This window comes from Rattus norvegicus, chromosome 10, assembly GCF_021556685.1.
Source record: "Rattus norvegicus strain SHRSP/BbbUtx chromosome 10, alternate assembly SHRSP_T2T, whole genome shotgun sequence".
NCBI lineage: Eukaryota > Metazoa > Chordata > Mammalia > Rodentia > Muridae > Rattus > Rattus norvegicus.
Window position 1 is genome coordinate 22,279,518 of NC_141543.1, and position 15,604 is coordinate 22,295,121.

The following is a 15,604-nucleotide window of genomic DNA, read 5'->3' on the forward strand; positions in this document are numbered from 1 at the left end:
ATACATGCACGTGTGTGTGTGTGCGTGTGCATGTGTTTTTCAGGAGGCAAGAGATCAATGCTGAGGGTCTTGCTCAGTCTCTCAGTGAACCTGGACCTTGCCAATCTGGCTAGCCTGGCTTTGCCTGCGAACCCAGGACCCTCTGTCTCTGCCTCCCTCCCCACTGATGGGATCCCAGCCGTACTCCGGCATCCCAGCCTTTCTCTCCACAAGAATGCTGGGATGGAACTCAGCTCATGTCTGAGAGGTGAGTGCTTGACCAACCAAGCCTTCATCCTCCATGTACCACACCTCGCTAGTGTTCAACATCGGTGAGTTCTTATAATTCAATTAGGATGTAACGAATCTATAATAATATGTACAAAGAGAGTCTAACCTCTCTTATACCATGGCGACTATTCAAGATATATGCCCAAGGCATACAGCATGTATACATGCACTTGTGAGATTACACACACACACACACACACACACACACACACACACGAAAGTTCACTGGACTCTTCAATAGTTTTAAGTGATCCTGAAACCAAATTATGCTAATTTGCAAAACCTTGGAATGAGCATGTGCTGTGACCTTTGACCCACTGCATTTCTTTTTGTTGCAATTATTAATTCGTAATAATTATACAAATGAAGGATGCACTCTTGCATCTTCATACAGGCATTGAGATGTCTGCTCAACTTTCTACATTCTTCCTCTCCTAGTGCTCCCGGCCCAAGCCCTGCTGGCCCCTAATAGTCTCTCTTCTGTATCCAGGACATCTTTTTCTTCAATCTCTTGTTCCCACATTTGTGGTAAGACATTTCTGTCTTGTTCTCCCATGTCTGGCTGTTTTGCCTAACACGATGATGCCGAATTCTACCTATTTTCCCGAAATGTCATTTCCTCCTTCTTCATGGATGAGTAAGTTCCACCATGCATCTACAATGCGCTTTTCATCTGCCCATCGATGGTTAGATATGCAGGCTGCTTCCATAGTGTGGCCATCGTGGATAGCATCAGAGGCTGCTCTTGAAGGAGTCTCAGGCTCAGCATGGCAGCAGCCTGACAGGACAGCACTGACCTTTCCTGAGTGTGACCCCTGTTCAGCAATGCAGTGGGGCTCCCTGGGAACCGAAATGCCCAGTGCATGTGTTTGGGGACCACCCTGGCTGGATTCACACATGGTTGTCTCTCGGTATCCGTGTGTGGATTCCAGGAAAGCTGAGGCTACCAAACCCCTAGGATGCTCATGTCCCTTCTACAAAATGGACATAGGCATAGGCGTCTGCATGACTTCCTGTGCACTTTACACCGCTTCTAGATGACTCGTTCACATCAGATATTGAGACGCCGTCCACACGGTTGCCAGGCTGTGTTGCGGGAGTGTTGGGAGGAAAGACTAGAAAGGCTGCAAGCACTCCTCACTCCTTCAACTCTGTTGAAGTCGTTGGGCCTGGCAGATGGAAAACGGATTCATCACTCGCACATCACTGCAACAGAATATCGGACAAGAACAAGTCTGGGAGCGAAGGTTGGTCTTGGCTGATGTTTTCAAAGTGCTCAGCCACTGCTCCTGTGCACATGGGTGGGAAGAACATCAGAGCCGATAATCGTGGTCACAGGAGCACGTGACTGAAGGAATTCCTTAGCAGTAATGGGCAGGAAAGAGTAGAACAGCAACAGGAAGGAGTCAGGGCAAGGAACAGCCCTCTAGAAGCATTCGCACCCAGTGGCTGAGTCTTTCCACCTGGCCTCACCTTCAACAATTCCACCACCCCTCTGTTTCCTCAAAATTTGAATCCATCAATGGAATGAGCCATTGTCCTCTCTCAAAACTCCTCTCAGACACACCCAGACTAAGAGATAACGGCTAAGCAACCTTGACAGTGAGGGAAACTGCAGCATCTAGACTGTGGTGCCCACACTGGCATCCTTCTAAGCTAGGCAACCAGATCTACTGCCCGTGCAGATGCAATGTGTCCACTGCCCTCCCTGACAGCCTCTGTACGTGGTAGGCGTCTACTCACATTGAGCTCCAAGACAGGTTGATGTGGTAGCTGCCCCTGGTCAGGCCTCCTTGACCTGACCACCCAGTGCCTCCCGTGACAAGACTTGCATATATGCGTACTCTGGCAGAGCTCTCTGGGTTTGGGGAAGGTGCTCTTCCTCCCTAGATGCCCTCCTTTCCTCTGCCTCTCCTCCCTGCACCAGGAGGCAGGAAGCCCCTCCCAGATTTGCTCAGGCTGCCCCCCAAACCCAAACACTGTGATTCTAGCCTTTCCAGTGATGGTTGCCTGTTTTCTGAAGGTCAGCTCAAGACTCCCCTGTTCTAAAAAGCTTTTCAGGCCTCTTGACCCCCACGCTGCCTCTGTTTCTGTCCCATGGTGCACTGTGGTACACTCCTACCTCAATGCCATCCAAAATGTATTGGGCAGAGGGGAGAGATGCAAAGATGGCGGTCCCTGATGAACACACTAAGAATCATCTATTTTGGAGTTGGGGATTTAGCTCAGTGGTAGAGCGCTTGCCTAGGAAGCGCAAGGCCCTGGGTTCGGTCCCCAGCTCCGGAAAAAAAAAAAAAGAACCAAAAAAAAAAAAAAAGAATCATCTATTTTCTCCACAGGCCTGTAAGCCACGGTGGGGGGGGGGGGGCACACGCAGGGAGCCAGGGAACGGTGAAAGCCCCTTAGTATCCTCATCAGTGCCACAGACAGGGACCACCCAGTCTTCAGACCTGATACTAGGGCTATGCAGAGTTCCCAATATGACAAGTGACGGGCTCAGGACACGAAGTCAAACTGCTGATACCGTGAGGCAGCAGGAGCTGATAAAAGAACAACCTCCCTCACACCCCCTCACACCCCCTCACACCCCTAATAAAGTAAGGAAGTAGTGTGTGGGGGCCGCACGGATCCAGGATGGACAGAAACAGCAAGCGTGCCTGCAGATCGACTGTGTGAGTTTAGCAACTTCTGACGGCTCAGGGTTTATTCCTTTCCGCACCAGATTCCACCATTCTTCCCGATTGGTCCCTACTTACCATCCTATTGGTGAGTCCACAGTAAGGCCACCAGGGTTGGTGCCCTATAGATCTGGGCTTCCTCACACAGGGTGCATTAGAATTCATCACAGGAGGAAAAGAATCACTCACTGTCTTCAGGACATGCTGGACTCAACGGAACCAGAGAACACGCCCACGCGCATGCGTGCACATGCACGCCTCTGCTTCACTGAGCTCCCTGAACTTACCCCCAGAACCTGTTCCTGCCTCAGCCTTTGAGGGTCCGTGATTAGGCTGTGGACAGGAATTCAATCTCTCTTCAGGCTCCAGCCTCTGGATAGCTTTTTGCAGCCATCTTATTACCTTTGTGGGCCTGGGCCTGAGCCTGGGCCCAAGCCCCACCCCGTCACCCCTCTCACCCCTGACTCCCACCCGCCTCCCCAGGCAACTCCAGAACTCCCACCATCTCGCTGCCTCGCCCTCCTTTCCTATCAGCTCTGACCAACCCTTTGTTGACTTGCGACTTTCAGTCCTCTCTCAGCAGGGCCCTCGCCCTTCCTCCTGGCCCTGAGTGGTACCCACACTTTAAGCTGCTGCGTGTTCACAACTGGCGTCCTTCCCGTAGTTTCCCTCTCACGCCCAGCCAGAGGAGCTGGTTCCTATTCCGCAGCGCCACCTAGTGGTAGCACGAACAAGAGGGCCGTCTTTGCAACTGCCTCTGTCACCCAGGTGAAAGGGGAGCTGGACAGCCGCCATCCCTAGCTGCCGGCCATGACAAAGTTCTATGGAAGCTTCCTCCCCACCCAGCAGCAGAATGGCCGGGAGCCTGTGGCCTCCCCACAGCCCTGGACTCAGGGAGATGCTAAGAACGGCCCTCCACTTCTGCCGGGGGCAACAGATATGCAGAAATGTGAGTGGAACCTAAATTCTCTTACAGCTCCAGGGACGGTGATCTATGAGTGACGGGATTCTCAGTGCACTTCTCTACAGAGTCCAACTTTTCCAGCTTCCCTGGGTCCATTAAACACAGATGCACAGCTTGTTAAAAGCCAAGGCCAGCAACTCAAAATGGGAGTCACCTACTTAATCTCCATCCTGTCCTCCATACATGACCAGCAACTATAACTACCTACCTCACAGCACTTAAGTGGCAAGATAGCAGCAAGTCACGTCTTGCAGACTTCAGAAGCTTGACACAGTTTGAGGTGACAAAAGATAAAATGGATGGTCATTCTTCGGGTGACAAATGGACCATACAGTGGTTTGGATGAGAATAGCTCCCATGGGTTTATCTATTAGAATACTTGGTTCCCAGCTGGTAGAACTGTTTGGGAAGGATTAGGAGGCGTGGCCTTGTTAGAGGAGGTGTGTCACTGAGGATGGGCTTGGAGGTTTCAAAAGCCCATGCCAGGCCCAGTTAGCTTTCTCTGTTTCATGATTGGATCTCGGATGTAAATTCTCAACTACAACTCCAGCACCATGCATGCCTATCTACCTCCGTGTTTCCCACCATGCTATGTATGGACTCAGCCTCTGAAAGTTACCTTGGTCATGGTGTCTTATCACAGAAATGGAAAAGAAGCCTGTATATGTGATGGTGGCCCCAAAGGAATACGGTGGGGGGGGGGGAGCCTACCACCCTTTGTGGCCATGCCTGTTGGGATAGCCAGTGCAAGTTTGTACTTTGTAGCTCGGCTGGTGTAAACAAACCCTGCCCAGCTCCCAGGCTTGCTAAGGACAGCACCTGCGATTGTGGCCTGTGCACACAGTGCTTGGTAAGTGGCTGCCACCGCTCCATCTCTGCTCTTGGCTTCCAGTGCGTTACACCACGCCACGCTCTCCAGCGGCTCCAGCCATTTGGATTTACTGCACACTCCCCAGAGGCATCGTGGGCCTGTGCTTGGTGCCTGAGCTGACAATCTAGGTTTGTGTACATGCGTGTTTCCATGGCAAAAAAACTGCCTAACTGCAGGTCTCAAAAAACGTCCCTGATCATAATGTGTGGCCATATTGAGTTATAAAACGGAAAGATCTGGGGTCGGGAGTGTCGCTCAATCAAGCCTGCTCCTCAGTGCTTGTGAGGTCCAGGCTGCCATCTTCAGCAGGAAGCAAAAACTGTCAGGGTTTCAGGTAGAGCCACTTCAAAGCGCTCAAATCCCTCCTTCCCTCCTTCCCTCCTTCAAAGTTCAGGCAGACTTTCTCACAGGAGTCCCTCAGGCTGAGGGACTGATCTAGGTATCGATGCAACCCAGCCAGATCCTCAGCCCATTAGAATATAGCACATGCCCGGGAGGGGGCAGGCCCCATCTGCCAAGACCACATAGTATTTGGTGAGTCTCTCAAGGGGAAACACAAAGGTCCCCAAGACACAAAATAACCAAACACCAGGGTATGACCTATCATGAGCACGGATGGAAATCCTGCTCCTTACTGTCAATACCGGCAGAAAAAGCCAGCAGTGGTGGGAAGCAAGGAGGTGGGTCCTCCCTAGACCCTGTCACCCTGTGATCTTCATAAGCACAGTGGCTTGGGTAGCCTCCAGTCCTTCATCTGTCTAACCAAGGCATCCAGACTCCCACGTCCCCAGAGTTTGGTAGCAAGGACTCATGGGTGCCTAGATCATAAAGCTGTTCCGTCCTCCTGTGGTGTGAACATCAAGCTCACTTGACAACTCATTTGATTCAGTCATGGTGACACAATGGGTGACAGTGGACAAGAAAGAGAAGGTAGAGAAGGCTTCGTGACACAGCCATTCATTGTGTCTCACTCGATAAGGGTGCCAGGAGCCAGTGCAAAGCCTCTCCTGTTTCTCGGGCTTAAAAAGAAAGAATTTAAAAAGGGAATTAAGCGCTTATAAGAGACAGCATGAAGGAGCCTCCGGAGTGAGAGATGGTGAGTCAGACGCTGAGGACCACAGTGGCCGCAGCCAAGACTTATCCAGGGCACCAGGACCAGAATGCTGTGGCCAGGGCCTTGTGGGGATAGAGCAGGAAATCAGGGCTTAACGGGTATAGAGGTTTCTTCTGAGGTGGTGAAAACACTTGGCAGACAGCTGGTGGCCATACTGTAAATACCATGAGTAGGCTGACCCAACAGAGAACTGAAGGCTCTAAAATGGTTAATTTTATGTGATGTGGATTTTACCGCAGCTTTTTTTTTAAGTTTAAAAAAAGAAAACTCTGCTAGCCAAATAAAACATCTGCGGGCTGAATTGCACCCAGTTTTCAATCCCAAACAAGCAGTCCCCAGCGCCTCTTTTAACGCTCACATCCTGAATCTCCGGGGACCAAAACGCCACTCCAACCAGGCAGTGACCAGCCAGCCACCGCTCCCAGCAAACAGAAAAGGGCTTCTGTCTCCCAAACTTGGATGCTTTGGAGCCAGAAAATAAAAGTCTGTTGGAACTGGAACTCAGCCAAGATTCCCCCCCCCCTCTTTTTTTTTTCTTTTTTTCCAATTGCCCTTTGCCACAATGAAGGGCAAAGAGCTACCCCTGGGTGACAGCGATTGGACTTTGTTGACACAGCCCAAGTTCAATTTTTGTGAGGTTCATAATTAAGCTGTCATCCCTCGCCCCAGCGCAATTAGGGCGGGCAGAGGGGATGAATGGGCCTGTTATCATGGGAAATTATAAACAGAGGTTCTGCACAGCATCAGGGCCGGGCCTCTCTAGGCAGAACCAGCAAGCCGGAGTGTGTCCACCCTCCCTAGCTGACAGGCTGACAGCTTGGAGTCCAGCTGTCATCCAGAGCTCAATTCTGTCTCTGTCATCTGAGCCCAGGCTGTAGACGCAGCCACACAGCAGGAGACTAGGGCTAGATATGGCCTTTGTGTTCGGTCCCTCCTGGGGCTGCAGTGTCTGTACTGAGCAGAGGGAATGAGCCTCCTCTGACAGGCTGAGGTGTTGGTGACCAGAGAGACAGGCTGCCTGGCAGTTCCCAGAAGTAGAACTCACAAAGGTGCAGCTGAGGGTTGAAGGTATCAGACCCTTCCTCCTCAGGCTGGCCTTCTGACACACTCACCCTCTAGGCAGACCCTTGAAACCCTGAAAGGGAGTCCCACAGCCAAGAAACGCAAAGATAGTCATGTATCCTCCGTGGGTAAACATTCTGAGAGAAGTGTGGTTAGCCAGTTGGTGGTCCACAGTATTGGTATCCATCCTGTGGTGGCTGATCTCTCTCCCTCCCTCCCCCTCCCTCTCTCTCCATCTTTCTCCCTTCTTGTCATCCTCCCTCTTTTCCTACCTCCCCAAATCATCACGGGCTAGTAGAGGGTGCCTACTTGGTTCCGTCAGAATCTTGGATTCCTCCCCTGAAGTCAGTTGCAGTGACCCCTGTAATATTTTTGTTGCTACTTCATAACTGTAATTTTGCTATTGGTCTGCATCGTAATAGCTAATATGTCTTGGGTGATCCCTGTGAAAGGTGGTTCTACTCCAAGGGGGTGGAGAGCCACAGGTTGAGACCAGCTGATCTAGTCATTTCTGTCCGGTTTCACAGAGGACTCCTGGGCAATATCGTTAAATAACTTACAAATCAGGGGCTAAAGTGGCTCTTGGTGTTTTTCCAGCCTCCAACAGGAATGGGGCACACCCGCTGTGGGGGTTCCATGGCAGATGAACCATCGAGTTGCTAAGGTTTCCCTTCTTCAGGCACCTCCTCTTCTGTCCTGTGATCTCATCTCTTGAGAGTCATGCTAAGGACATGCCGCGCCCTCAGCCCTCTCCTCACACCGAGTTAGCCTGCAGCCTGCACACGACGGCTGTGCTCATGTGTGCCTCACAGTGTCACACAATGAAACCCTCCGGCTGCTGTATGAACCTGCATCCCGACTTCCTCCCAAGAGCAGATACTTCTATAAGAGGCCAATCCAATAAATGCTGTTCACATACACGGTGGGGGCGGGGGGAGTTCACAGACATTAGTCTGCTTTCTCTGCTGCCATCTTAACCTAGCTTTTCCTATATGCAGTTTAAATGTGTGGAAAGTGAACGTCAAATGTATCCAAAGTGACAGAACTCGGCGCTCAGGATGCTGATAATCAGGGAAGAATTGTAATGACAGAAGGACAGGTGGGTAGTTGAATAGATACACAGACGAGTGGATAGGCGAGTTAGTCATATGGGTATAGATGAAGGGAGGGGTAGATAAATAGATTGATACCATTTCGCTTAGCTAATCACGTGGCAAAGACAAGTGCACCTGCCCTTGCTGGTTCAACTCAAGCATAAGGAATCCCAGGTCTCTTAGCACTGTGTAGGACACCCAACAGGTACCTGGCATTATCTGAGTTCTCCAACTTAGGAGCACCAGTCAAGCATCCTTGCTCCAATTAATTTCCACAGCTGCCTCGCTGAGGCAAGGTTTGGCCCCTAGGTGAGCCTGGGAGATGAAGAACAGATTCCTCTCCGCGGGTGAACTGCAGCTGGAGGAAATGCGTGGGATCCTGGATGGCTGGGACTCTCGAGGCGTTCCCCTGACTGGCCACGAGAGGGCAGCAATTCGAAGCTCCGGCGCTGAGCTGGACCGCAGGGCCGAGACCTGAGCTCCTGGGTCTCTAGCCGTGCTCCTTAGGACCAGCGCGCTGAGCATGGAGCTCACGTGTAGGCGAATGCTGAAGAAAATGGGGGAAACAGATGTGGCTCGCTTATCCCAGGCAACTGTGCTGGGACAGGGGCCTGCAAACGTCGCGAAAGGAAAAGCAAAGACACGAGGTGAGCCCAGTGCAGTCCAACAGGCGTATTTTAAATATTCGTCCCCAGGTCCAGGGCTGAAGAAAATTCTGGAAGGACTCCCAGGAAGTTACTTCTTATTTCTGTTTGCTGTGATATTGAGGTCGTGATTTTGTCATGTAAATGCATTTTAGGGTTCATTACTGATGATGATGATGACGACGACGATGACGGCAACGGTGATATATGGAAGCTAGCTAAGAATATGGAAATTTTATTTGCTTGCCTTCCTCTTTGCTTACTTTCTGGGTTTTTAAAGCACACTTTGCTAGCAGGAGCATAGTTCAGTACTGGCGTGAGAGGCACAGCTGAGCCAGTGGAAGCAGGCACCTTGTGATTGGCTGATCCCGCCAGGAGCCACGAAGCATGGAGAGCTGGCCGCCTTGGCACCCGTTGCCAGTCTGTTGAAGCCTCGATAGGGTCAGGGGACAGTAGCAGGGTCCTGGGGGTCACAAAGGATGTGTCAATCATCCTGGACTCAGGTCCGTATTGTTCTGACGGTCTGCTTGGAGATAGACCTGGCATAGCAAAGAGCACAAGGTTAGAACACACCAAGGCTCCACTCAAACCATCTGCATCTGGCATTTGGGTGACCTTGGGTAAGTGACTCGGTGTCTCTGGGCCTTGGGTTTTTCATTTGTTAGACAGCAGTTGCAAGACACTTGCTATGAAAGCTAGCACCGATGCATGTAAGCCATCCAGCAACAGACAGGCATGTGGTGGGTACTTAAATAACAGTGGCTCTGGACACACCCCACCCTGCTTCCCTGTCCACAGGAGGAAATAAACTAAGTATCTAAGTAGAGTTAAAAAAAAAAAACTAAAGCGACACCATCTGCAGCCTGGTGAGCTAGTGCTGCCTAGCTGCCCAGACCTACCACCAAACCGAGAACTGTAGCATCTCCTCCTAATCGCCACGCCCTCCGCCGTGGCACAGGCCCCGCCTCCCAGCCCTGCAGTTCCTGCACACTTTCACACGAAGGCGACATTGAGCTTTGGATGGCGACCCATCTTTGGTTCTTCCAGCCAAATCCTAGATAACCTGAGCCGGCCTGCTCCTGACACTCAGAGAGCCATTCTGGAGAAAGGAAAAGCAGGCGCGCGCCGCCTCCCTCATTGCAAAACAAAGGTGGGAAATTCTCTGTGCCCGTGAATGCTGTTGGCTGGCAGCAGGCAGGCTCCTGGAAATAAACCAGCAAACTGCCAAAGACTAAGGCAGAGACTGCCTGAGGGAGCAGAGAAATTAAAAGGTCACAAGGGGCTGGGGAGAGCTCATTGGGCAGCGTATTCACAGCATGCTGGAAGCCCTGGGTTTGGTCTCCCAGGACCAGACCACTCCAGGTCTAGTGGTGCTCGGAGGGACAGTCAGGAAGCTCAGAACAAGATCATCCTCAGCAACGCAGTAAGATGGAGGCCACCCTGGGCTACAGGAGACCCCCGTCTCTAGAATAAAGTAAATAAATGACGCAGGTAGATAAGTCAAACGTGTTACCTGAATATCTAAAGTTGTAATGCTAAAGAGATGTAGCACACTGAGGAAAATGGGTGTATCTAGAGAATACACTCCCCCAGAGGAAAACTTACTGGAGTAAATAAACTAGATAGCAATAAAAACTAAAGTGCTGGCACATGCCCTTAATTCCTTGGGAGACAGGTGGGCAGATCTCTGTGAGTTTGAAGCCAGCCTGGGTGACAGAGCTAGTTCCAGGGCAGCCAGGCTACACAGAGACCCTGTCTTGAAAAACAAGTTGTTAAGGGAAATAGCAGGGGCGTTTCCCCTCTAGATTCTGCATTACCTTCACAGAGTCCTTCTGTGGAGACCTGGGGATGTCTGGAGAGAATGTAGTGTTGCCAATGTTGCCACTGCAGTGCCCTGCTGTGCTGGCAGGGGTGTCCCTGTGGGTCAGCATCCATCAAACATCTCCAGAGGCTCCTAAGGGAACTGGGTAAAAGATAATAGAAAATTTGAACTTCAAAGGGGAGGGGGGAATAGAGAGAAATGAGAGAGAGAGAGAGAGAGAGAGAGAGAGAGAGAGAGAGAGAGAGAAACAGAAACAGAGAGACAGAGAGGGAAGGAAGAGGGGAGGGGGAGAGGGAGAAAGAGGGAGGGAGGGGGAGGGGGAGAGAGAGAGGGAGAGGGTTGTGTGTATGTGTTGGTCATCTGTTCCTTGTGTCTAATGTCTAGGCAGTCTGGTTAATTAGGTGCTGAGCATAACCCAGAACACACAGTACTATGGTTTCATGCTGGTGAATTTGCCTAATGCCTAGAAGATGGCAGGCAAGCCTCTTCACCTCTCAAATATGAACCTCAAGGCTGCCAGGAGCATTTTCCAGAAGTCGCATGGCCTCTTAGCCCCGAGGCCGACACTAGCACCCAGGTACAACTTCATCCAACACCCTTAAACCTCCCAACCTCTGCTTAAACTGCAAATGGACACCCCGGCTGCACCAGGTAGCCTGTCCTTTCATAAAAGCATTCATAATTAGAAATGGCTTCCCAAAACGTTTGGCTAAGTCCAGCTCCTGTGACACACGTCCTCCCCCGGGTCTATTTCCGCCCTTGGCCTCCGTTCACGCTAACATCCCAAGGCGTTCCCTCCTCCCTTTCCTGGTCCCTGTGTCTCCGCACCACTCAGCATGTCCCAAAAGTCCAGGGAGGACACATGCATCCAGCTGGGTCAGGCCACTTCCCTGACCTGGACCTCTGTCATTGTACAGTCACAGAACATGCTACAAGGAGACATAAAAGTGCATGCTGAAAGCCAGGTGTGGTGGTGCAGCCTGGAACGCACGGAGCACATGAGAAGTTAGAGGCAGGAGGACCCCAAGTTCAAGATCACCTTGGGGCTATATCACATTATCCATCCCAAACAAACAGACAGACAGAACAAACAAACAAGCTGAGTTTGGAACAGTTTGTAATGTGATGCACTTCAGCTGGTGACATTCTATATCTCTCTCCCCTAGCCTCATTAGCCGGTGCTTTCCTATGTCTGGTCCTGGTTTCTGTCCTCAGGGATCCTGTCCCAAACAGACCTTTCCCCCAGCACATTCAGGAACTGAGAACTACCCAGAAAACTAGGCTGAATCCAAACACTCCCGTGTGAGCCTGTCTTTGAAGCCTTAGCCTAGTATCGTGCCCTCCCATACCAGTGGTTATCACAGAATGGTGTCTATGACACAGATGAAGCCAGGCACTGGGCCAATGGCCCAAAGATTTACAATTCATCCCACGGAGCCTGGAGAGCCAGCTCCACGCAAGAAATTATGACAAAATCGAGGTCACTTTTCTCTTTGAAGTTAGCCATCTTGGACCATGTAGGGGACTCTGGAGAACTCCCCTCCAAGTCTGAGCTTAGCACTCCCCTCTGGGCTCCCCATTCCCCAACCCTCACTCTCAGGCATCCTTCTGTGCTAGAGGTCCCATGTCTGCAAATCAAACCAACATCTGCATCTTCACAAGCGTGGACCCCTTGAGCAAACTGGGTCTGTACTAAGTATGTGCAAGGCTGGACAAGGCAGAGCAGCACGTATTTACCCAGCATTCCCAAGCACCACAGAGATAGTGCAGAATGCAGTGGAGAGTGTGTGGATTGTTTGAAAACCTTCCATTTTACGCCAAGGATATGAGTATCCGCTGGAAACGGTTTAAATCGTGTTTAAGCACGGTTTATAACACCGGCTTCCTTCCATTGAAGACTGAGCCTTTGGAGGTATGACCTGATTGGTGAGCTGGATCAATCGAAACTAACTCCACAGGCTTAGACCCAACTCTGGTTCCCACCCAGGCTCTCTGCTTCCTGCCTGCCACCATGAGAAATGAAGTCACCAAAAAAGTCCCTGCTGCGGTTCTTAGTGCCTTCCCATCTCTGCCGTGATAGGACAAGATCTCTCTCCAACCATAAGCCCAAGTGAGCCTTTGCCCCTGAAGTTCTTTCTGTCAGGAACGTTGTCCCAAAATAACTAATAAGGAACCAGAGGATACCAGAACAGTCCCTCCTCCCTTCCTCCCTCACGCAAGCCAGTGGAGAACTGTGCCCACTCCTAGCTTCATTAGACACTAGTGAAGCTTCACTAATGGGTAAGATCCCTAGAGTGGGCACCTTTCTACCACAGGATCTCCCAGAACCTAGTGCAGTGCCCAGACATAATAGCGGAGGAATATTTGCTGAGGAAACCCCTTTGGAATGCGCATGCGCACTCTGCACCTCTGTCTTTCAGGAACATAACTGCTTTCTTCTATAGACTTCTCTTCACAAAGAGATTGCCTGGTGGCTCAGAAGCCTTGAATTTTGTACTTCTCAACATTGTGAGATTGCCACAAGACTCCAAAGACTTTTAGAGACGAAATAATGCATTTGCATTATGAGATGAAAATAAGACTCTCAGGACAAAGATTGGAGGGTGATGATATGAAGTGATGTTTAAGTAAGTGTGGGGGGGGGAGGTCATGGTTGATGTTTGATGGGATTTAGAGTCACCAAAGTAACATACCTTGGGCGGGTGTATCTATGAGAAAAGGTTTAGATGAACATGGAAGACACACCCTGAAGGTGGGCGGTCCCACCCCTTGGCTGAGCCCCTGGATTGGATGAAAAGAGGATAGCAAGCAGAGGGTCAGCCTTCATCTCCCGCCACTCCCCAACTGCAGACTTAGTGTGTCCAGCTGCCTCCCATGCCTGCTCCAGGCCTTCCTGCCGTGATAGATTCTCAAACTGTGAACCAAAATAAATCCTCTGTAAAAGTATCTTTTATTCTCCTGATGTAACTGTCATCTTGAAGGCTTATTGACTTTCTCTGCTAACCTAGGGTTAGTCCTGGAAGCTTGTAGCCTCCATACATTCTAATCTAGGTCTAAACTATTTTTAGCCTCGGAGACTTACTGCTGAATAAGCTCACCCTTTCTAGTTCTTTCTGGGTTCTGGATGGCTGATCAACTAACCTTTCTGGCTCAAACTCCAAGCTGACTGACTTAATCTGGCTTCTCTCAGCTTCTCCTGAATTGCTATGCCTGGCTTTAAACTAACTCTGGCAGGCTGTTCTAATCGTCTGTCTCCTTCTCATTCTCTGGCTCATTCTGTCTTCACCCATGTCTAGCTTGTTCTCTCTTCAACCTGCCTCTGTGAAACTCTTGCGGTAAAACTGCCTCCTTCCTTTCTCTCCCTCTGCACTGCTCTTTGAAGTAGCTCCCTTTCCTCTCTTCTCATGAGGATTGAGCATATCCTAGTCTGTCAAGCCTTTCTCTGATTTGCCACTTTGTCTGCCACTCAATTAGACACCACTTTTAAACGTGGATGCTTCCTTCTACAAACTAACTTTACTTTCCCTGTCTGGGATTAAAGGTGTGTACTAAGGACTGGTCGAGCTTTTTCAGCAAATAATTCGATCTTGAGGTTCACGATGTGATCAAATATCTTGCAACACCTTTCCTTCCTGGAGTGTCTTTTGTTAAGCATTTGTTACAGCAATAATAAAAAATAACTAACTTAGGGAAGAAGTTTTTGTGTGCACAAGGAGGGGATGCTCCTTTGAGCTGCAGGGACACTAACAGTGGACACCCAGAAGACGTCCAACTCCCAAAGCAGCAGCCAATGACAGATATCTGTGGAGAGTGTCACACTGAAAATGAAAGAAAATCTAATCAGGGATCTAATCAGATGCTGAGAAAGTTTATACAGAATAATGTTCAAGAAAAGAACTAAAAGATTGGTGGTTTTGATGCTCAAAGAAACCGTAGAATTCAGGAGTGCCTTCGTGCACTCATTTGCCCATTGATGTTTCTCTTTATTATATAGCTTTTACCTTAATGGCTACAACTGTATACCTATAATTTCATTTTAGAGATGCAATTGTATTTTAATACTTTGCATAAAGGAAATTTTGGTTCAACATATGACTTCATTTATTGTTCTTGTAATTAATTCCCCACACAGTGAAGATTAAAAGTGTTTCCCTGCCCCACCCCCAAAAAACTAACCTAAAGGGATGAACCGAATTTGATGTGTACACGACGTGGAATATTATGAAGTAACTAAAAGGCCAAGCACCGACCATGCGCCACCACAGAGATGGGCTCTGAAAGCATGCCAAGCGAAGGAGGCCAAACACAAAGGCACACAGCATACGACGCTATTTATATGAATTCCAAGATAGTCAAATCCAAAAGGAGATAAGTAGATGCCAGCAGCTGGGGGTGGAATGAGGAGGGGTGCCTAATGGGTACGGGTTTGTCTCTGGGACGGTGAAAATGTGCCCCATTAGGCAGAGGCAGTGGCCAAACAACTTTGAAAGTCACCTAACTGTATGAGAATTATCTACTATTTAAAAATAAATAGAACTTCCAATCTACTTCTTGTGATTTCGATGTGAACTTTAAGGCAGTGGCTGCCAGGCCCTCAGACACCATGAAAGAGACCAGAACATGTCTCGCGGATAAAGAGACCCAGCAGATAGACACAGCGCCGGGCTCACTGGGAAATGCTGAGTTACAGCCACTGGCGTATGAGCAGGAAGGGATGGCATTGCTCCCACAAAACCAGGGTCACACACCAAAAAACAAGCAAAACAGCCATGAACAAGAACTTACTCAGAAAAAGAAAGCTTTTAGAAATATTTATTTATTTTCATTCTATGTGTGTGGATGGTCTGCTCTGTGTATGTCTGTGCAGCATGTACATGCAGTGCCTGCCGCGGCCAGAAGAGGGCGTCGGATCCCCTGCAACTAGAGTTACAGACAGCTGTGGGCTGCAACGTGGGTGTTAGGAAGGTTCGGCAAGAACAGCCAGTGCTCTTAACCACTGAGTCATCACTAACGTCCCCCACCCCCAGCAAACATTCCAAATTAATTGTCCCTAGAGTAAACAAGTCTACAGTACAAGAATGCACA

The 15,604-nt window shown here is 49.8% G+C and overlaps 1 long non-coding RNA gene across 1 annotated transcript in view; it reads right to left on the bottom strand.

Moving 5' to 3' along the window:
* Window positions 1-8,024: 8,024 nt before the first annotated feature.
* LOC148002801 (uncharacterized) overlaps window positions 8,025-15,604 on the bottom strand; it is a 44,540-nt gene continuing 36,960 nt past the window's right edge. The window contains exons 2-3 of the long non-coding RNA XR_015631512.1: window positions 10,515-10,660; window positions 8,025-9,236 (exon numbers count right to left, since the gene is read on the bottom strand). This is a non-coding gene — a long non-coding RNA (uncharacterized LOC148002801). The remainder of the gene's footprint in view (window positions 9,237-10,514; window positions 10,661-15,604) is intronic.